This window comes from Falco biarmicus, chromosome 15 (genome assembly GCF_023638135.1).
Source record: "Falco biarmicus isolate bFalBia1 chromosome 15, bFalBia1.pri, whole genome shotgun sequence".
Lineage (NCBI taxonomy): Eukaryota > Metazoa > Chordata > Aves > Falconiformes > Falconidae > Falco > Falco biarmicus.
In genome coordinates, this window is record NC_079302.1 from 1,062,477 (window position 1) to 1,085,091 (window position 22,615).

Here is a 22,615-nt window from a genome sequence, read left to right on the forward strand (position 1 = left end):
CACAGATAAATGTCATCACCTTTGGTGCTGGGTGAATTAAATGCTTTTTGCCCTTTGGCTGCAGAGAAAAATATTAAAATGTAGGCAGAATATTATTGGAAAAATAAATATTTTTTTTCTGAGTGTAGAGACAGAAAATGAAATGTTAACTATATGATGAGGTATGAAATATTTCACTAATCTCAAAAGCCTGGTAGTCCCAAAACCTAAAGACAACAGCTTAAAAATGCCAACTTTGTCATTTCAGTATTATTTTAAGAAAGACTAGTCGGTGTGTTTATTCCACAACTGTAAATGACACCCATTTCCACTCAGATATTAAAAAACTCTACTGACCTCTATCCTGCTCCCCAAGTCCTTCAGTCCTATCTGAAATTCATTTGTAATGCACAGATGGTCAGTATAAAAATCTCCCTCATAATGAAAGCATATGTTGAGAACAAAAGCAAATAAATGGGGTATAACAATAAACATACCAAGAGGCATCACGCTGACTGCATTATAGATTTTCATAATTAATTAAAAGAAAATCTGCCTTTGGGTATCTGTCATGAGAACAGAGTCCTGCTGTGGAATCCACGGCCTATCTAGGATCTGTAACAGAGCCAGCCGCTGCCGCATCTGCACTCCCAGATGGGGCTGGATCATCTGGCTGGTCCTGATGCTGCTGCCGCCTGCTCTCGGTGAGCAGTGGTGCCTCAGCCCCATGTGAGGGGCCGTGATGCCCAGCAGCTGATACATGTCTCTGGGGCTCCATGGGGCACTTGAAGTAGTTCATATGTGGCACATGGCCTCTGGAGATGCAGCAGGGTCCTGGACACCAGTGGTGAGGTGGAGGACCCAAAGGACGGGGCACTGCAGAGCACAGCCCCGCCAGCCCCATGGGAAACACACATGCTACCGCTGTTCTCTCAAATGGGTAAACTGAGCCCCAGAAAGGTTTCGGAGACTCATGCAATGCCACACTGGGACTCAGCATAGCCTTGTACAATGGCTGGCTCCTGTTCCACAGGGACCCATGACACTACATTGTCCTGTCGCAAAACCTGTTGTTCCTCCACCTGCTCCTGTAGTGCTCTTCTGGACTGGCTTGGGGGAGTTGGCAGCTTCTAGCCAGCTTTGGAAGGAAAGACGCAACAAAAGCGTTAGCACTGGCTGGAACAGCAAATGTCTCACTTCCTGGGCAGGGGTTTGTGGAGGGCAGTATCAGCAGGAACCAGCTTCAGCAAAGCTAATCTGAGATGTACATGAAAACACGGGAGGAAGCAGAGCACAGGAAGAGACACTGCATTTCATTCTGCTGTTCCTTACAAAGCTCTCTGTAGATCTCTCTCCCACAAATCAGCAATTCATAGTATTAAATGTTGTGTAATTAGAATTTCAAAAGTGTCCACAGTAGATTGAATTGAGAGATGGGGGGAGCCGGGGATAAGCCCCCATCCCCAGGTACAGCTGCAAGAGCAGCACAGGTGCCAGCGTCCATGTGCTGACTGGCCCGTGGCTCGCCCCTCGGCATGTCAGCCTGATGATGAGTCAGTCCTGCACAGATTTCAACAGAAATCTGGCTCGTTACCTGAAATGAGAACTCGCTCTTCACAAGAGATTTTCTGCAGTAAGGCTGCCATGGATCCAGGCATTTTTACACCCATCATGAGGCATAATCAGACAGCCCTGCTTGGTGCGAATTGCTAGAAAGGGAACTGCTGGGGAGACACTGCGTGTGTCGAAAGAAGTGGAAAAAGGATCATAAGGCAACGTCTGAATACCACCAAGACACAATCCCTCTGGCAGATCTCTGAATTCCCTCCTCAGCGGAAAATTCAAGGGCTTGTGATGAAACAAGAAATCTACAAGTGGGGAGCTCGGTATATATAAATCTCCCCTGCCCAACGGTCCTGCATCCTGACTCACTATATGAAAAGTGTAGACAAGTTCCTCCCACCACTCATCTCCTGTTACTGCAGAATCCCTCATCTCCAACCAGCCTATCAGGTGATGGCACATGAAATACAGGTTATTGGGTGCACACTGAAGTGACAGGCAGCGTCTGGTTTTCAGAGGCGATGGATTTCTGCAGCTCCCATAAGCATCAGTTGGGTTTACAAAACCCTGGATGCTGGGGAGGGGTAAGCAGAAGCTGTAAAATTACAACACTCTTCATTGACATGCACGTCTACTCTTACGTAAGCTAGGGAAAGCCCAGGAAAAGATGGAAGACAGGCTGCGTACAAAGAGGAACACAGCAAGTCAGGACAGTAACTGTGTGACATGGGGGTACTGCTCCTGGGACAGGGTTGTGGTCTCCAGCAAGCACTTCTCCTGCACTTGACTCACTAACCTTCAGGAGGTTTCATGATGAAAACAACTGAACAAGACCCTGAGCAACCTTATCTAACTTTGAGGTTAGTCCTGCACTGAGGAGGAGGTTGGACTGCAGACCGCCTGAAGTCCTTCCCAACCTCTAGAATTCTGTAATTTTTCTCATTCTATTTTTAATTAATGCTCAATAATACAACTAAATGGGCTTAACAAAGACTTGGTATAATGTCTCATGTGACTGAAATATTAACGTACCAGGGGGCAGTTCCTCAGATGAATGCTGCTAACTGCACCAAGACGCTGTGCAAAGGAAATGCTGTAAGTGTGAAATGTGAAATTAACTCAGCTAAGCCATGAACTCCACCGTGACTACAAACACAAATGGGAAACAATCAGACAAATAGGAAAGCAGGGGTAAGGAGAGGGAAAAAACCATGAAGACACAACATGAGGTGCAACCAACAAGGGAAATCAAAAGTGGCAAGTATGCATTTACTGGAAAGACTAAGAAAAGAGTTGGCTGGCCTCTCCATGGAATGGTGCAATTACTGACATGTGATGCTAAGACAACCAGTCTTTCATAGCATCTTGTTTCAGTCTTGTCTAAAAGGTTAGCAGCAAAAAGGTGGCCATCGTAGTTAATACTAAGGGCAAAGAGGCAGGATTTCAGACTCAGACAGGTATGGCGTGCACTTACAAGTTAGATATTTGCAATCTATCTGAGTCTAAGGAATCCCAGTGTAGAGTATGTAAAGAATTGACTGAAGCAGTTTAAGAGCATTTAGTACTTCATGAACTACTGGAAAACTGACAAATGGCAAACATGGTGTCTGCCTGTAAAAAGGGGGTAGAGCAAAAAGAAGTCAGAGACTTATAGATCAGTTAGCTTAGCTCCAATTTCTGGAAAACCGTTAATTAAACAACTTGTAAGCACCTGAAAGATAACAAGGGGATGGGTAACAACTAACATGGATCTGACAAGAACAAATCTTCTCTAATCTATGTAAGTTCCTTCCACAAAACAGTAAAGGGTAGATAGAAGAGATACAACAAGTACTATGTATCTTGACTTTATAGAAGTTTCTGATGCTCACGTAGTCTTCTTGTGAGCAAGCTTAAGAAATGTGACCTAGATAAACCTGCTATTAGATAAGGTACAAAGGTCACTTAAGTACAAAACTTGTTGAAAAGCTCCATTGCATGAGTAGTTATCTATGATTCATTGTCAAAATGGAAGGATGTACCCAGAGCGTTTGAAGGGATTGCTTGCTCTTGTTCTGGGGAACATTCATGGTGCAGGTGACAGAACTGAGAATGTTAGTTACACTTGTAAAGGACAAATTTAGGTGGAACTGCAAGATTATTGGAAGACAGGATTTAAACTGGAGAAATGAGCTGGGAGAATAAAGTGAAATTCCATAGAGGTGAGTGCAAGGAAGGAGTCACTGCTGCATATGCAGAATATCAAGTTGCTAGGTAGGAGCTCACCAAGATGGGGCTAATGCTACTGTGGACCCATACGAATGCAAGCCAATGATATTGCACTGTTGTTAAAAAGGAAAATGTTATACTGGGTGCATGAACAGGACGTAGCCTGCAAAACATGTGACGTCATCTGCATGCTCAATCCTCAGATGAAGCATGGTGTACAATTTGGGGAACTGCATGCACTTCAAAGGATGAGTGAAGCAGCTGGATAAATCCCAGAGGTGAACAGTGTGAATGAACTGAGATCTGGAAACATGACCCCTAAGGGAGTAGTGGAGGAGTTCAAATGATTTAGCTTGAAGAAAGAACTGAAGGAATCATGTCTTCAAACAAATAATAACACTACTCCTGCAAAGAGCAAGAATATAATCCTTCCCCATGCCAGTGGAGAATGCACAGACAGCAATGGTCTTAAATTACATTAGATGAGAGATTAGGAAAAACGTTTTAGAGGAAAGGATAGTTTGAACTGGCATTCGTTGTCTTGGGCTGCAGATCTGTAAGGTCTCCATCCTCAGAAGTCTTCAAGACTAAAATCTATACCACACTTGTCAGGAATACCACACTTGAGGGTATGAGGATGGACAAGCAGCTCCTCATGTGCACACTGTAGCCCAACTTTTCCGTCACCCTGTAGCCCTGTAGCTAGCTACCTACAGGAAGAACTTGCTTTCCACATAGGTAGAGCTGGGGCAATCACCAAAATGTCTCATGCTCCAAACAGCTAAGTCCCAGCGAAAGAGGGCAGGAGCTCTCTTCTCACAGGAAGGCAGACAGCTGATACTCCCCTAACCTTGACTTGTGACTTTTGCAAGGACTTGTGTGTCCAAGCTAAATCAAGTGCCTAAGTGCAGAGCAAAGAGTGTCCCTTCTGACAGCTCAGCAAGTGTGTGAGCTAGGTGAAGAACACCAATGAAAAAAGCCTCCAGGTACCAGCTGTTTTTCATATTTTTAGCAATGGCACAGCTAAGACAATCCCGATGCACACAATGGTGTCTCCACTGAGGCAGCTCTCGTCTGCTCCACCGACCAACTATGTGGCTGCAGGCAAGTCATTCCATAGCCTCGTGCTGAGAAACTGAAAAACAAGCAGGAACTTCACTGGAAAACCTTCAAGAAAATTCTTATCAATCTATCTTGAGATTTCCTGAGGAAACAAATTCCCCAGCTCTTCTGCAAGGAAACATTTGAGACACAAATATGAGGCAAGTGGAAGATTTGATACACATGGCTACATCATCCCTGCAATTCATGGGAAGGGCCGTGAAGTCAGGCTGATTATGTTCACTGGACACCAAGAACATGCAAAAAACAACACAGGTGAAGGCCGTGGCTTTTGAAGTTGGTGCATTTGTGGTTTGCTCTAGGGACAGCTGAGGCATACCTGTCAATACTGAAGACCCCATGGTATTGTGATGAAGAAATACACAGCCTTTACACACACTATGAGAGAAACCTGTTCTGTGAACATGCTGCAGACATGCTGCAGAACTCCACTTCACCCACTTCCATGGCTGTGGCTCTAGCAAGAAACCAAAATTCAGCCCAAGCCTCCTGGCCAGGCTCAATGGGCTATGTCCCAAAAATAGCCCACCACATCCCACACACTCCTGATTCTGCAGCTCGGCAGAAGCCCTCATGTAAACAGCTCTTCTGAGAGGACAGGGTATCCCAAGCACATGCTACCATTTACTGAAATCATAGAATCATATAACCATGGAACCATTTAGGTTGGAAAAGACCTTTACGATCACCGAGCCCCAACTGTTAACACTCCTTTGAACCCCTCCTCCTGTACCCAAGAGAGATTATTGGTCTTGTGCATGACTCGCTGCTGAGACAGTGTGACTCAAGTGACAGAAAACAGATGGGACCTGCAGGCTGTGAAAGCAGACCACAGGAAAAAGGCTTTGGGGCAGCCCCATGCAGCAAAGACAGGACGCTGGTCTTACTGGGGCTACAAAATGCTCTGTCAAGCATGCCGGCTAAGCAGAGTGCCACGGAGGAGAAGGCAGCACAGTGGCCGTGGCTGCTGCCCCTGCTGCCGGCGGTGCGGGGCTGGCTCCAGAGAGCGACGGCTGGCAGTGGGGCTCCGCACACAGGCTGCCCCCCAGAACCTCACCAGTCGCAGGTTTTGAGGCAAGATGACATAATATCACACAGATAAAAGGAGAAGATAGGAGGAAAACCTTAACCTCACTCTGCAAATCATAACAGCTTTGTAAAAATAAAAGTCAGAGCTAAATCCTCCCGCTGCACACCTTCCCACTCTGGAAACCGTTCAAGCACAGACATTTTCTATGAGCTGCAAACTGCACACGTCAGGGAGAGACTCTAGCATAATATCTGCACAATAGCACCTCTGCGCAAACACTGTACCAGTAATGGGAAATTTTCATGATGTAAAGCAGCAAGGTCACACGATGTGTCCAGGCAGCCCTTGGAAAGGCACAGTCTCTCCAGACAGTACAGAGGAAAGCTCGGAATTGCTTGTGGTTCATTAGGCTTTGCCTGAGGGGTTTTCTTCCACTATTAACTATAAACAAGGTTCAGGTTGCTGTTACTCGGTTCTGTGCAGGTGGTGCAGAAAGGTGAAGGGGAATGTTTATCAAGAGTCATTTGTAAATATGCTAAGACAATTCAGATATGTTTTAAAAATCCATCAGACATCCTGCACAGTAAGTCACCTTAAACAAGAACATTGAAAAAGCTCTGTTGATACAGCAGCATCTTTTTCAGCACAGAAATTTTTCATCAACATTGGCAAAGAGTCTGTGCATAAATTACATGCAGCAGAACATACAGTGCAATTTCCTTCCCTCTAGGCACTGACACTATGTTCCCCTGCAGCCTGCCTGTTTCTCCCAGCTTTATGACCCCAATGAGATGAGCTCTCACTGTTTTTTGCCTTGTTACATTTTGCTATTTCAAAGCATGGCCTGCTTCTCACTCCCATCTCCCTGCTCCACATTATTAATGAATTGGAAAGCAGACATCATTAGTTTTTGGAGACCATTTCTTTTAAAATTTACAGAACCCTTCATCTGAATCCCCAGAGCCAGTCTGCTGTTCTCATCTTAGAATCTTATTAGCATCATATCTCCTGGATCCTGCCATGCAAACTGCATTGCTATGCACTTTCTAGCACTTGACCCTTTTGCGGACGGAATTAATTTCCTCTTTGAAGATAGGGCAGCCTGCTGTTGTGCTTGTTAAAGAAAGAAAACTCAAGCTAGAAGACAGGAAAGAAGCAGAGGATACTCTCAGTTAAATATTGGCCACTATAAGGTTTTATATAGGCAGGCTGAGAAAGAGAAAGATTGGTCAAAAGAAATAATAGATTGATGACGCTTTATTACCAGAAACGTCTTCCAAAATGAGCATGCAAATTACCCGATTGGCAACACTTACTGGGAATTTCTGGTTTTATGGGATACTTTTTTTTTTTTTTTTTTTTTTTTTTTTTTTTAAGCGGCATTGGCTTTGTCTGCAGCCCCTCTGCAACCTCCACCTGTTTCTGCATCCAAAATACCCTCAGACTTTTGGTTGTAGAATTAACATGAATAATACAAAGAACCAGAATTTGCATCCTGCTTAGGGCAGTGAAAGGGTGCCCAAGCTGTGTCTGAAGTGCATAAAGGAAACCAGCCCCAGTGAGAAGAGGTCTTTCTCTAAAGGGATATATTACCTGGCATCCCAAGTACATTCATGTCATTACTGCTATCCCCTCAAAAGGCACAACATTGATGACGTGTGGAGCAAACTAGAAAATTTAGTGTTTGTTGCTCAGTTTGGGTTATTTCTAGTTCCACAGGACTACTGGTCCTGAAGACCTTTCCTCATCTGCATTGTTTTTGCAGGTTTGGTTCTGTTGTCTACGTTTTAGAAGCAATCTTTACTACGACTGCTGTAAAGGAAATTGCTTAGGATGAAGACTTCATCCTTTCCATAAGCTCATTGAGAATATGTTAATAAAGGAGTGCAGAAGTCTATTTTTAAGTAACTTCTTGCAAAAAATACAAAGCCAAAGAGCACTGAATAGCAGAGCAAGGCTTAAATCTCTATCAGCAAAGCTACCAGACTGGACTTGGGAATCGGAAAGGGTCCTGGATAGTGCCAACAGCTGGAGGTGGGATGGGTCACCAGTTTGAATCAACAAGTTGACTGGTTAGCCGTTTTCTCATGGCTGCATAGCCATGTCCAAGTGAAAGGAGTAGAGAGGCCCAGCTTCGGCTCAACCACACCAGGGAGGCACAACTCCTGGACAGTTACGCTGGAGTCCTATTAATATCATGGAGTGTAAAGAAAGAGGAAAGCCTCCAAAGCCAGGTGGGGACTGGAAGCAATGCAGGTCCTTCATCTCTGCACACGTCTGCCTTGTCTACCAAAGCCAGCCCAGAAGTCAACCCTAGAGATGGTCTTTGCTGTGAAGCTTGGTTCTACCTCGTTTAGCTCACACACGGCCGAATCCTGATAACTGCATCTAGGCATCTCTTTCTAGCACACCAGAGCACATGTCAGAGCCATACTTGGCAACCCAGTCACTTCTCCTTCCCCTTTCTATCTTACCATGGCCTGTAACATCAGTCTCCCTAGGAAAACAAAGCTCCCAGGCATAAAATAAATTCCTCAGAAAGTGATCGGAAGGTGCCTTGTCCTGTGTAGAAACCCCAGACTTTTCTACAAGCTAGTACGCTGGGTGAGTGAGTATCATGCCCATCACCTTACCCTTTACCATGTCCTCCAAAAGAGCAAGAGAACTGCTGGAGAATTGTGACTCACTCTTTTCTTCTCATTTACCACTCACCTCCTGAAAACGTGGGGGATGTTCATGCAGAATTCATCAGGCAAATGCTGTTAGCAGCAGCAGTGCAAGTGCCAGACACAGACTGGCAGAGAGCTTATGAATAGCACGATGAGTGATCTATAGCAAAAGCCATGGGCAAGAGCTAGCCATTAGTCTGGGGCTTAGTAATGCACTCTTCAAGTACATTACTCACCAATCCATCAGGCAACCTGCTAAAGAACTGAGAGATTCCAGCACTTTTAAATCTGTAACGCAATGGCTGGCAGCCTGCACTACATGCCCTAGGTTACAAGGGCATGGAGGAAGACAATTCATTTTGTGTCATAGCCAGTATTTCTTCTTCTCCTTTTCTGTGTGTACTTAAGAAATGGATCTTCTATTATCTGCAGATTAATAGCCAGGAGAATGCTCTGGTGTCTCTGTTAACATTTACTATTGAGGAAGGCTTTCAAAGAATGCAGTTTTCATTAGCTGGACTAGGTACCAAAACATGCGTGAGAACAGATGTGATTTCTTCATTTTAAAATAGTGCCTACAGTAGAACTGTTTTGGAAAAATGCTACGGTTACAAGGCACTACTAGAACACTGGACCTGACAGAATTAAGGTTGCCAGCATAATTTGGGCCCTTCTGTATAAGCATATGATACAGACTGCAGTACATCATCCTATACGGTACTCACAAGGTGGATAATGTGCACAGAAAAGGTATTTCTTTTTCTCCCTCACAACTTAGTGTGTGGCTCCAACTTGCATCTAGTGCACACTTTTCAAACCTCATGCAGAACATTGCTATTAATCTCCTTGTGGGAATTTCTGTGAAATTCATCATTATCTAAATTCTCCAGGAGCATTACCTAATCTCAGCACCCCTGTGAGGAAAAGGTTTTATTATCCACACTTTACAAAAGCCGAATAGAGGCAGAGAGAGATTCAAGTGTTAGATGTGTCTTCTAATTTTACGCATTTGATTCGAGGTGTCTAGTTCTGATTTGTGAAGCACTTAACAACTTTATAGCATTTTGTATGTTTCTGGCAAAACTGTGAGTGCTCAGCAATTTTACAAAAACACCTTCATGTTCCAAGCTGAAAACTTTGAAGATAAAGACAGTTAGAGCTGTCTACGAGGGTCCTGGCTTGTCCACCTTCTCCAGGAACATAACAAACCCACGGCCATACCTGTCAGTAAAATCAGCTCCCCACCGAGACAAATCCCTAGCCGCTGCCTGTCATTCATTCAGCACTTCGGAGTTTCCACAGGAGCCGGATGAGTGATCCCACAAACAGCAATTGTCTTTGCCACATGTTGACCCATTCACGGAACAGTAACTACGCACACAGTGTGTCATCAGAGAGCAGCGGTGTCAGACGCAGGCACAAAAAAGCTGAAGCGGTACCATCATGCCAAGCTTTGCAATTCGGGAAGGCAGCTGGTGTGTGGGACGAGTGTGCTCTGGCAGGGACACGGCGCGTGGGGAACTGGGGTGGAAGAGAATCCCAGGCAGTCCCAACAGGGCTGGCGGTGAGGCATGTCACAGCAAAGGCTATTTCTGAAGGCACAGCGCAACACATTGCTAAAATGTTTCTGACAAGGATACTGAAATCTTTACGTTGACACACAGAGGCTGTAAGTTTTTTCAAGGAAAGGTGTTAAGGTTCCCCCTCCAAATCTTGAATGAGTCATGTATTTTCTTTGGTTAAAATAATTTTGGCAAAACTGTTTCCTTCCAGAAATACTAAATAAAAATCACGCCAGCACAAAAATGAATGTAGAAAATTTCAGGTCTAAAATGGGTAAAGAAGTGGTGAGCAACTAAAAAGGGATTCTTTCAATGGAAAATGTCAGTACGACCTTTATGTGACAATACAAATTAATATTTATATGGAAATTAAACACAGGAACTTCACACATTAAAAACTGAATAGTAAATTAACTTGGAATACATAGTCCTAGGCACACTTTAAACCTTGCCTTGCCACAGTCAAGCTCTGCACTAATGAACATACCAAAACCCTCCCTGTTTTCCTCCCTAACCCTGTTTTTGCCGGCCATAGCTGCTTGGACATCTGTTTTAACTCAGATATGTATTTAGGACTCTGAGCAGAAATAGGAAATGCTACTCATGTCCAACGTGGGTGGAGTAAGCACCTTAAATTTCTCATTTCAAGGCTTTTGAACATCCAGATTTGCAATTCAAACTCACCGACAGATTTTGGTTGGTTTTCCTCTTTTGGAGTTAATCTGATAGTAAGAGAAAACAGGGCAACCTGACGTGCGTGCGAGGCACCCCCAAGTCACCTCTGCTGCATCCCCACTCTTGCTGTGCTCCCTGCCCTGGCCAGCCCAACACCCACGCCTGCAGGAGCTCATGGTGGGTGCCCAGCCGCCCCCTCCTGTGCCTCAGTGGCAGCGATGCACTGTCTGTCAGTGACAGTGCTGCTGGAAGAGATGCCCAGCATTACCTCTTGCACTTTTCCCTCACTCCCTCTTAACACCTCCCTCACCCTGCACTGCTGAGAAACACAGGTAAGCCTGTCCTTTCTTTAATAACTGTGCTCTCCGCAGGGGAGAAACACAGACTCCAAAGATTTCAAGGAAAGAGGAGAGGGGAGAGGACCTGCAGGGACATGCTACTGATGGCCAGGAAAGTGGAGACCAGAAGAACAGGTTCAAGTTGCCAGTGATACTGCAGAAAAAGGGAGAAGCTATGAAGACAAAAAAACCCTTTAAAACCAAAACATCACAGTACTGGAGGGTGAGACCAGAGGGCTGAGAGGCAAGGAAGAATGAATGAGAAATGAAAAAAGAATGCAAGAAAAAGCATATAAGCACGACAGAACTGAAATCAAAGCTTTGTCTAAAGTAAAAACAGTATCAGTTTAAAAATATTTAACACAACTGTTGCAAAATCTAGTGCAAACTTAATTTGAGTTCAGAGTAGCTTAATTTGGTAACTGATCAATGCATGCCTCTTTTAAATGAAGATAGGAATATTTAGACAGGTTTTCACACCAGTTAATTAATTTTTAAAGAGAATTCAAATTTTAATATGGATGATGCTTCAAAGAAGCTCCAGAGAAGAACAAACCACAGAGCAAATAGAAAATTCTTAGTTATACAAATGTAAACAGAAAATCTAAGGCTAAATCACTGAAAAACCCACAGGATTTATTTGAATCCTTCCTGAAGGGGCAGACTACTGCTCTGCAGGGAGGGAGGTCTGAATTCTGTTAGCACCTTTCCTGGGCACTTACTGCATTTCAAACATCCATCAGTGTATTCACCGATGGCTTCCACAACTTCACATTGAAAGGACCTGACTTGAGGGTGCAAATAGCCAATATAGAATGAATCAATCCAACGTGACAGTCTATGCAGGCTAGCATCCTTCAGAAAAGAAACAATCCAGTCCTGTGGGACTTAAGAGCTTCTGTTGGCTCCTGCTGCAGTATGAATTACTCAAATCACTTTGAACAAGAGTGCTCCATTCCCACGTGTAACAGCATGGCACTCTGCTTCCTCTCCCTGGTCCAAAGCTCCCTGCCTCTGCAAGAGCTCCTGCTTCCCCACCATGACCTTCTTCTTCCCTCTACGACTACCTCCAGCTAGACTCCTATTAGGGAATCTCATTTCCAGCTCCAACACAGCCACTCCAGACACACCATTGCTGAGGAGCTAGCAGTGTACACCCTGCGTCAGCGCTCAGCTTTCTTCTGGGACTGGGCTTTCAATACACAGATCAAGCAGTGGAGCACAGAAACAGCTACACTGCTCTATACCTGACTGCTGGAGCTCAAGGTGGCTGGGAGCAGAGACTTGGCACCCAAAAGCAGACAGAATGTACCTCTTCCTTTGCCTTTTTCTGGCTGCAATTTGCTTACCCAAAATGAATATTTGACCGAGAAATAAGTTGCTCTTTGAAAACTATCTGAAACCTCAGTTCTTATTGCTCCATCATTTACCCTGCTAAAGTGAGGCTGAAGCAAAAAAGAAACCGAAGCACTACTGGAAAAGTACAATGGAAAGGTGAGATGTGGCCTGATTCAGGGCTTGAGCAGCTAGACAGAAAGTATGTAAGGGCTAGTTTCTGCAACAAGGCATCAGCTCTGTGTCTAAGTTATGCACAAGACTCACGTGACAAAACATAGACTTCAGTTTCTGGTTACATTCATTATCTGCAGCAGGAAGTCTCTGATCCTCAGAAATAAGCCTGCTCCTGGTCACACACCACTCCCTCTTGACCAAACTTGCTTGAAATACTGAAGTACATCACCAGCCCAAGGAAAATCAGTCCTGTCTGCCTCGCCATGTCTGGTCTGGCAGAGAGCTGAATCCAGGCTGCAAGTCCTGGCCCAGGCAGATATCCATACATCCTCCTGAGGCACCAGCATGAGGGCCACAGTCCTCAGAAATTTAAAATAAGCATCCTTCAGATTCATGAGAAACAGCTGGAGGAAAAAGATGTAACAACCTGCTCCTCCCTACGTTAGTTTGTCCTGATGTAAGAGGGCTCTGTGGAGCACACAGAGGTCACGGGCTCAGAGCAGTACCAGTCAGGCCCACCTCACTCATTCAGGAGGGAGGTTATGAAACACCAGGTACCATGGAAGAGTTGCGTACTTGCTAACGCCAGGTAAATCCCTGTCTAAATAGGAAGGCAGGGTGCTAGCAGAGAGCAAACAACACAGCATGAAGAAGAGATCTTGTTTCTGGATCTCAGTAAGTGTCTGGTCAATGGGGCTTCTGCCCCATGCAGCTGGCAGCCCTCCTCTCCAAGACACGAGGCAAGAAGCAACCAAGCCAACCAGCCTCAAGATGTGCAGCTGACTTTGCCTCTCCTGTCACCCTTCCCAGCAGCTGCACTTGCTGCAGCGCACACAGGGCACAAGGGCAATTCCTCAGCCCTAGAGAGCACCGCAGAGGGACTCCTCAGCCGGGAGGTGGAGGATGACACAAAGGAGCTGAAATCAGTTTTCTGGGAGCTACATTAGTGCTGCCTGCTTTGACCTGAGCTACCTGGCTTCAAAGCCCGAAAGAGATGCCTTGGGCTGTCTTGATCCTCTTCAATAAGATGTTTGGCTGCCTGTGACTTGTGCTGCAGATTCTGAGTGTGGAGAACCATGAGGGAACCCAGGACATAGGCTTTGTCTTCAAAACAGGAGACACACACAGCAACAGCCATTTCTCCATGCTGGAATATATCACCGTTTGCAGCATGTAAATCATACCCTGAGAATTAGTCTCCACCTTTTGCATTTCTTCTATTTCTCTGTCCTTGTGCCTTGCTCTTTGCACTTGCTCCCAAACAAAGGAGTCAAAACTGTAAAGAATGATTCAAGGCATCAATGAACACAGAATCAACACAAAAAGCAGGCCTGTTATGCAAAGGGACCACTCGGTCATCAACCACAAGGCTATGCAGGTTTCCACTGCAGGGGCAGAAATGAGGAGGGAGGGGCACATGACAACAAAATGGGAGCAGTGGATATTCATTCACCTTGAAGGATTCCCCACACATGAACTCACACACACACAGAGCAAACACAACAGTGCTATTCCTACGGGGAACTCTCACCCTCAGGCTAACCCTAAAGCAAGCATTAACCTAGTTATTGTGCCCTTGGGCAGAATGCAGGATGAGGAAGCTGACTATTTGGGGAGCAAGGTGAGCTGCTTCAGCATTTAAGTACAATATCCTATGATCACCTGAGAGCAACAGCAGGAATTTCTCATCATTTTAGTAGAGTTGGGGGAGATGCAGGGCACCCTCCTGTCCTTGTTTTTCAGCCATCTGCTCACATGATTAGACAAAGTGTATCTTTTGTTAAAACAGAAGCATCACTGTTTTAGGAGACAATTGCTATGGCAGCTTTGAAACCTTCAGCCAGCTTCTTCCTTCTGGCACTAAAGATCTAACCGCACAGTGAAGGCCCAGGCTGAACCACCTGTACCGAGCCTGTTGTTCTGCCTACCTCACAGGGTGAGGTAGGGAAGAGGGATGTGACCACCTGCCTTGCTCACAAAGCACCCTCAAATTTCAGTTGTTCTGGAAAGAGCAAAACCCTACCTGCCAATGTGGGGAAACTGCCAAGAGCTCCCTTCTTGTGGACCGAGGCTCACTCAGGCTTTGCTGGTCAAGCACCGTTTGTCCTTTCTGAAGGTTTGTTCTGCATCTCTTGTTTTCCCTTGCTGACCACCAAACTCAGAAAACTGGCCATTGGCTGATTGTCACCTTGAATCTTCAGGAACTAACATCAGTGTTTCCACATGGACATATGACCGCAGAAGCAGGAGGTGCTGCTGTAATTTTTAGCACCAGTCATCTGCTGCCGCCGCCTTTGAAACACACATATATAGATGCTAGAGCAGAAAGTCCTAGTCCTTGTTGGTCTGCAGACAGCGCTGTGACAAAAGGGAAGGACAGAGTAAACAGAATCACTGAACTGGCAAAGAAGGTGGGTGCCACCGAAATAAGGAACGGGGACAGAGAAAGCACGAGTGACAGACGGTATAGCCCTGCGTGAGCAGGAGCCACCAACAGCTGTATGAGCAGACAAATAGGATGGGCAGATTAACGAGCAAAGGGGAGAGCACCAGCAGAGAGCAAGACACTTAATTACAGCAGGAATCGGTTATAATGGTATGTCTGGCCTTCGCTGAAGAGCTTTCACCTGTACCTGCAGCATCTCCAACTAGCAGAGTTGCAGTGTTTAGGTACTTTACACCTTGGAATATACATTAAGAAAAACAAACCATGGTTCTAAGGAAGAGAAACCCCAAATCACTCCAGCTGAGAGTATGATCCTACAAAATCCACTCCTTCAGTTATTGAAGCAAAATGTGAGTATGTGGCTGAATTTCACTCTGTTAAGATATTTAACCATTTCATTGCCAGAGTGATGTCTACAGAGATCAGTTCCAGTCACCACTGTAGGGTACCAGAGGCCTTGAACAGGCCCTTCTGGTGTTCGGGACCTTAACATCAGGCTGAACTTTGAGAAGGATCCTTATTTTCATCTGAGATTTCAGCATCCTGTGTTGTTTTTCTAAAGATACCATTTGTTTTCTGAGCCTGCAGAGCACACAATACCTGCCTGTAGCATCTTTGACAGTTCTGAATCAAGCTATACAAAATCATGCTGTACAGTCTCATCTCATTGAACCTTTGGCTCCACGGAACCCAGGTCCAGTGGTCTGGCTGCCAGCCTAGTTTTATCAAGACCAGGAACAAAGGAACTGCACGTTACAACCTATCTGTCTGACTGGTTTTTATTGTATGTATTTTCTCTGTTGTACAAGTGATCAGCTTGCTTCCTTTTAAAGCCTGCAGTCAGCTTTAATCTACTTAGCCGGGATTAATGAGAGATTTGTTAAAGATTTAAAGATTTTACACACTTTGCTTACAACTGTTGTTATCTACAACCATCAGGCAATAAGCCCCATGCAGACAAGCTGTTCTTAATGTCAGGCACATACATCAGGTGTGCCAAGGCTGGTAACATGATGCCGATGGCCGATGCCTGTTGTTGGCAGGACTGGTACCTTCACAGACCTGTTCAGAAAGCCGTGTTCAGACCTCTGCCTACACCCTGCCCTTCTTTTGCAAAACAGAAAGTGTGGGACAAAGCTGGCACGTCGGAATGCGGGTTACTGCACTGGCACCAACAGCTCACACTGTCATGGGGCTTAACACTGTTAGGAGCGGAAAATCAGGAGCATTCATACAAGCCGGGCTAACACTACCTGATGTTGCATGCCTTACCCAGGAGAGGTGAGGAGGGAACTGCAGCTCCTGGAGGTTACCTGTTACTGTATCCCATTGCTTAAACCAGCATCGGTACTTGAGGAATGGAAGGTGGCAGAGGTGATATGATTCTTTAAAACAAGGACTCTATGCTGGATGTGGGAACTCTTCGTGGTGGAACAGTAATGTTAGTAGGCACATGGCTAAACTATGCTCTGTTGGGGAGGCCCCCACATGCTGAGAAGCCTCAGCTCACAAGTTTGCTATATAGTGTTTCAGGTGGCTTACCTCCATCGAGGTACAGAAAACAAGAACTGCAGACAAAGGCCCCAGGAAGTCTCAAGGATGGAGCTGCAGGGAATTCTTCCAGTGCCACAGGTGAGGAACCACAGAGGCCAGGCACAGGAGGACACTGGAAGAAAGCAATGAGGGTCTGTCAGGTGGACTCTGTTCCACTGGCAAAAACAACCACTTCCATGGAAATGAGACAGACAACAGAAAACAGACAATAAATGAGTAATGCTGTGTGAGGGATTCTCCATGCTACTGTGTCTTGTTACTTGACCTGCAAAGACCAGAAAAATCTCCTCTGGTACATATGGAAGTTTCAGTGCATGTGCTAGATGAGCTTTCATTCTCCCACCCCAAAGAAGCTTTCTCATCCCTAAATAAAAAGCTCAGGACATTCACCAGTCCTCAGTGCAGCACCAAAACCACAAGAGAATGTTCACAAGTTTTGGTGGTTTTATAAAAACTATTAAAAAGCGGCACATCTATAGAGACTGAATCCCCTCCGACACCTGCGAGCTGCTCCATAGCCAGAGGCCCTTCTCCCACCCCATAGCCCCAGGCCCCAGCACGGGCCAGCCCTGAAAGAGTGCCCATCACAGGTACCATCCAGAGAACCATCTCCAGTCCTGGTGCAGGGTCCGCTGATGCACCACACCAAACACCCTAACAAGAAAACAGACATTCTCCTCGCCTTTCCATCTTGCAGGAGCTTTTGTGATGAGCAGAGCAGGGTGGTTTGCCTCAACGTTAAAAACTGCCCTGACTCCTGATATTGCAGGGCCACCGGTCCCCAGGCTGTGGGCTGCTCCTTGGGGCTACCATACTGCTCCCTTCCGTAGCCCTTGGTCCTCTCTGCTGCCACAGCTCCACCGCCCACCCCTCCTCAAAAAATGCCCTGCCTTTGCTGCACACCAGTTACTCCCAGTGGCCCCAGTCCTGCACAGGCTCCAGGTCAGACTCAGCTGCTTCTGTGCTAACGGTAGTGGTGAGGACCAGCACGGGGACAGTCACCCCTCGGTGCAGCTGGGAGGCACCACTGTTGAGCAGTCATAAGCAAAAGATGCTTTGGAGCCTGGATGTGCTGCTGCCTCTTGTCAAGTCTGACTTGCTACCTGCTTGTCAAGACAGAAGACATGCCAGTTTTGCCTTCCTTATACCTAACACAGAAGGTCCTTTTATATTCCCACCACGAATCCTACACGTAATGTAGGACGTAAAAGCAGTTTATGAATTCACTACTTTGTACTGGAGATGTTCAGCATGACACACACTGCCAAGAGGCAAGACCTGCATCTACTAAATAAACCATACAAAGACTCACGTTATTTTGAAACTGATTGAAAGTGAGAGATTTGTCAGTTTAGGTGGTAACTAACACCCCAAAACTTTTGAAACCTGAGGGATAAACACATACAGTTTTTACAACTGAAATGCAGATTCTCAAGAAAAGCAAATTACTTTTTTGCCCAAAAGCCCTTTCAGGAACCTCCCAGAGCTGAGGACGACTGACGCTGTGCTGCCCTGGCCCCTGGGCTCACCCACCCTGCTGCTCCTTGCTAGACACTGCCAGGAGTGGGCAGGCTGTGGCATGCACCAGAGCCACGCCACAGCTTTCCACGTGCCCATGCCTGTTATTATTTACCCTCTCCCTGTACAGACAGCTCAGATCACCGGCATCCCCATGTGAAATAGCCTACCTGCATTCTCCCGATGCTCCCAAGATCTCCAAACACGCAGAGAAGAGGGGGGAAAAAACAAAAAAAAAAAAAAAAAGAAAAAAAGAAAAAGAGTCTTGATACCTGTCCTGCAATTCCAGATATTCCAGACACCTTTTCAGTGCTGAAGCTGAACACTGCCGGCTCTGGGCAGGAAACTAAAGGTCTCCCTCCACTGGCACTGCCACCCCTGCGCTGACCTTGCAGCTCTCCGGAAGGTCAGGGACGGGTCTCTGGCTCAGAGCACAAGTTAGATGTGGCGCATTGGAAATGAGCAGTAATCCCACCATGCCTGTCGGAGGCAAGCATCTCAGCACAGCTCCCTGATGCACACTGTGCCCACGGAGCTCACCTGCCTTAACTGCAGGGTCTCTCCTGCTGGCAGGAGTCACAGAAGCATCTGGAGTGAGACCCAGGCTGAGCCGCCTGCGTGGGACTGCCCAGCCATCACAGCCCCCGCTCCCCTGCCCCAGCCAAATGCCTCCTGGAGAAGTTGGAAGGGAGCAGGTGGGGCTTGGCAGAGGGAGAAACAGAAAATGGAACGAGGGGGACAGAGTGGAAAGGGGGGCTTGCTTCTCATTAATGAGCATTTGAGCTGCTGATCTCAGGGAAGACTTTGAAAAGAAAGCGCAGAGCCCTCCTGGCAGGGCAGCCAGCCCAGCTGCCCTCCCCACGTCTCACTTTTTATAAATTCTGGGAAACACTTTTAGACAGACACTGGCACTCATAAATTATACAACTAATTTGCATAGTCCAGTCATGAGACATTATGCAAATGTGACCCGATTTGCATAATGGATTCCTCTCGTCGCTTCACTTGCTTCATGCTTTTAAAAAACAAAATGAAATAAAATGAAAGCACAAGAAGGTGAAAGCAGCAAGTTCCCAGCACTGCTGCGTCTCCTCCCAGCCACACCGTCACTCACCCTTGCTTGCGGCAGAGACTGGGACGAGGGAGAGCAAAAGCAAAAAAATAAAGCCCTCACATGGTTTATTTCTCTCGTAATTACAATGAACTAACTTTCCCCTGGTTGAGATGCTTCACCCCAAGCGACGTATCTGAGCCAATTAAGGAAATGAAAAAGAGCCCTGGAAGACAGGGCAAGCCTCTAACAGACAGCGGTCTTCCGATGCCCCACCTCAGCAGTTGCAGGGTGCCCAGGCTGGGGAGCCCTGCAGTGCAAGACCCTGCAGAGGCTGGTCATTTCTGTGCTATGATAAGCCTTTGGGGGGGACGGCTTCCCTGCTTAAACTTCGACAGAGCTTGCCTTTCTGAAAGGCGGATGGGTGGGAGAGGCGAGGGGAGGGGTTCCTTTGATTGTTTATAGCAAAATATAGCGGTGACATGTCGGCAGGACGAGGTGGGAGCGTGTCAGCCGCCCTTAGCCGCACTCCAACAGGCGGATGACCGTCCGTCCATCCTCCGCAGTTGCTGGTTTTGCTGCGGGCTCTTCCCTGCCCCCCTGCACCAGCACGAGCGGCAGAACCGTGCCAAGCGGCTGGCGTCCATACCCTGTGGGAAAAGTTAACTGTAATTCTTCAGCTTTTAAAATCAATTAACCCGTGTGTTAATTAACATCAAGTCGACGGGAGGAGGAGGAGGAGGGGAAAGCGGGAGGGAGGAGGGAGGAAAGAGCTGCAAGGGCGGATGGCAGCGGAGTTGGCACAGTGCCATCCATTCAGTGGCAACGCCACAGCTCCCTGCGATCGCGGCAGCGGGTATATGTTACGGGGGCCCTGTGCGCGGGCCAGACAGTGCAGTAAAGCCAAGGGAGATTATCCAGACCCCCAGGAGCAAACGGCAGGCAGCGACCGGAGGCGCGAGTGCCAGGATTACAGACCAGGCTCCTCTGCTGCAAGCCCTTCCTTGGACGCATGCCGCTGTGGGGCCGGGGGCTCCCCCGCCAGCGCTGCACAACTTGGACTTTCAGCACTTTTTCCCCCCTTTAAACGTCATTCTGCCGCAGTGGAGCCAGCACAACGGATGCTTTCACACCCTGTGAGACAAAGGCCGTCGTCTCCGCCATGACACCGCTCCGTTCCAAGCCGAGGCCGGCATCTTGGAGTCTTTAAAAATAAAGGGAAAAGGGAAATGCGAACAATAAAAACAGCAACAGAAAAAACCTCAACAACAAACCCCTTGTGCCCGTTCTCCATGCCAGGGGCAACATGGGCATCTGTCGCAGCAGAAGGCGTTTGTGTGGGGCTTGCTTTTTTTTTTTCCCCCTTTTTTTTTTCGCAAGCTGTTGGCGTGTTTGCCATTCAGGTTCGTTTACAATTAACTTCAAAAAAACCCCATCCACACCCAGTCCAGTCAACAACAAACAAAAGGGAGCAGCCGACATCGAGAGAGAAATGCCACAAGAAGCTGCAAGAATGCGAGCTACAGACGATGCCATTTGCCATTCGGACAACCTCAGGGAAAGGTGCCAATTCTGCAGCTCGGGAGACTCCAAGAAGGGAGCACGAAGGTCTCCAAATAGCACACCGAAGGAAGGAAGGAAGGAATACCGCTCTTATAGGGCAGGATCGCAGCTGCATACAGCCTCTGCTGGGAGGAGAGGGAATGTTTATCGGTGTAGCGAGAGATGCCTGTGTATGCACATACGCACACAGAACAGTGTGTGTATGGACACACATACACATATGCACACAATGCCTCAGATAAATGCAGATTAGATGTGTGAGTGTGGGGGTGTGTATGATGGAGATGTGTGTATACTTCTGTGTGTAAACACATACGTCTGTGTGGGGGTATATATTTGTGTGCACGCATGTATTGCACATAGATGCACATGCAGGGAGATGTATGTTTGTGTGCTTGGGTGAGAGAGAAAGACGGAGTGAGAAAGACACAGACACAGACACACACTCACCCAACGTCAGTATACATCCCACTTTTTGACCTAGGTATACACCGAAGACAAAATAAAAATCATACTCCAGCAGCAAGCAGGCAGTCAGAGATTTATCTACATTCACTGCTATCACCAGGGAGATGAATGGGGCCGATCTGAAGCCCTTTACAAGATCCACTATGGGAGTGAAGGAGGAGGAGGGATGCCACACAGACATGCACAAACTTGAAGACAGAGAGATTTGGAAGGTGCTACTTGTGAAACCCAGGTGGCACTCCGGAGGGGTGAGCGAGGGAAAGAGCCGCACAGGCGCCCTGCAGGGTCCGGAGGGCTTGGGGCTTTTGGAAGAGGGCGTCAAGGGACAGCTGGCTACTTACGTTGTCTGCGCTGCTGAGGATCCTGCAAGGTGTTCTGTTGGCACCAGGCGCCGAGCCAGGGAAGGGCACTGGAAACAAAAGGGAGAGACAAAAAATAAAGTCATACAACGGGAATATTAATTGCCTCTCTTGCGGATTTTACAAAACACACAAAATGTTTTCTTTTTGCTTGTGTTTTTTTTTTTTTTTTTGTGGATTGGCGCACTTCCCTTCTGCATGGAAAATACTAGCATGGGATTTACAGCCCAGCTACAAGGCTCAGGATTAACAGCGCTGGCATCTTTTGGGCATATTTTTTCTTTTAATGAATGAGCTTTCGCTGTTAATGAGGAATAATCGTTTGGCTAATGAGCTTTGAAACATTAAGAGAAAAGAGGTTTTTTTTCCCGTTAATCGCCCTGGTGCGACCGCATGGATGGATTACAAAAGACAGCAGTAGGAACGCAGTACAAAGGGGGGGAAACGTCTCCTGGAGTGGGATAAATGCAGAGATGGGTGATGCATCCCTGCATCTCTCCTTCTTTCTCTCTCTCTTACTCTCTCTGCCAACTGCTACGGGTTTCCATAACTCCGCAATCAAAGTGGATGCTCGGGAAAGATTATTATAGTCAAACAGTGAAGCGTCGGTGGTTAATGTCTCCAGTGTTTAATCATCATACAGTAGAATGGTTTTATGCATATTTCATTTGCATATCATTAAACCGCGCTAGCGCGGGACATTCTGGAGAGGTACAAAGTTGGGGGGAGAGAGAGGGAGAGCGAGAAAGAGACAGAGAGAGGAAGGTCCCTATGATGCCTATCTTCAAAAGCCAGGGACTTGTTCCATGATCTGTCTTCTACTTTTACTAAAATCATGATGACTTGGAAACCTTTGAAGTTGGATATAACCTTGGATTCTTCTAATTCCAGCAGAGTGATGTATTAGAAAGGGGGAAATGATGCTGCGCTAGACATTTAAAGGAATATAAGCTCCAGTGGAATGGAAATAGGAGCTCTTTGGGGAACGAACTGGCAGA

The 22,615-nt window shown here is 46.6% G+C and overlaps 1 long non-coding RNA gene across 1 annotated transcript in view; it reads right to left on the reverse strand.

Annotated features, from left to right (window-relative positions):
- Positions 1 to 22,615, reverse strand: part of LOC130159272 (uncharacterized) — a 124,348-nt gene that overhangs the window by 26,193 nt on the left and 75,540 nt on the right. Inside the window, exon 5 of the long non-coding RNA XR_008825685.1 lies at positions 16,647 to 21,667. This is a non-coding gene — a long non-coding RNA (uncharacterized LOC130159272). The remainder of the gene's footprint in view (positions 1 to 16,646; positions 21,668 to 22,615) is intronic.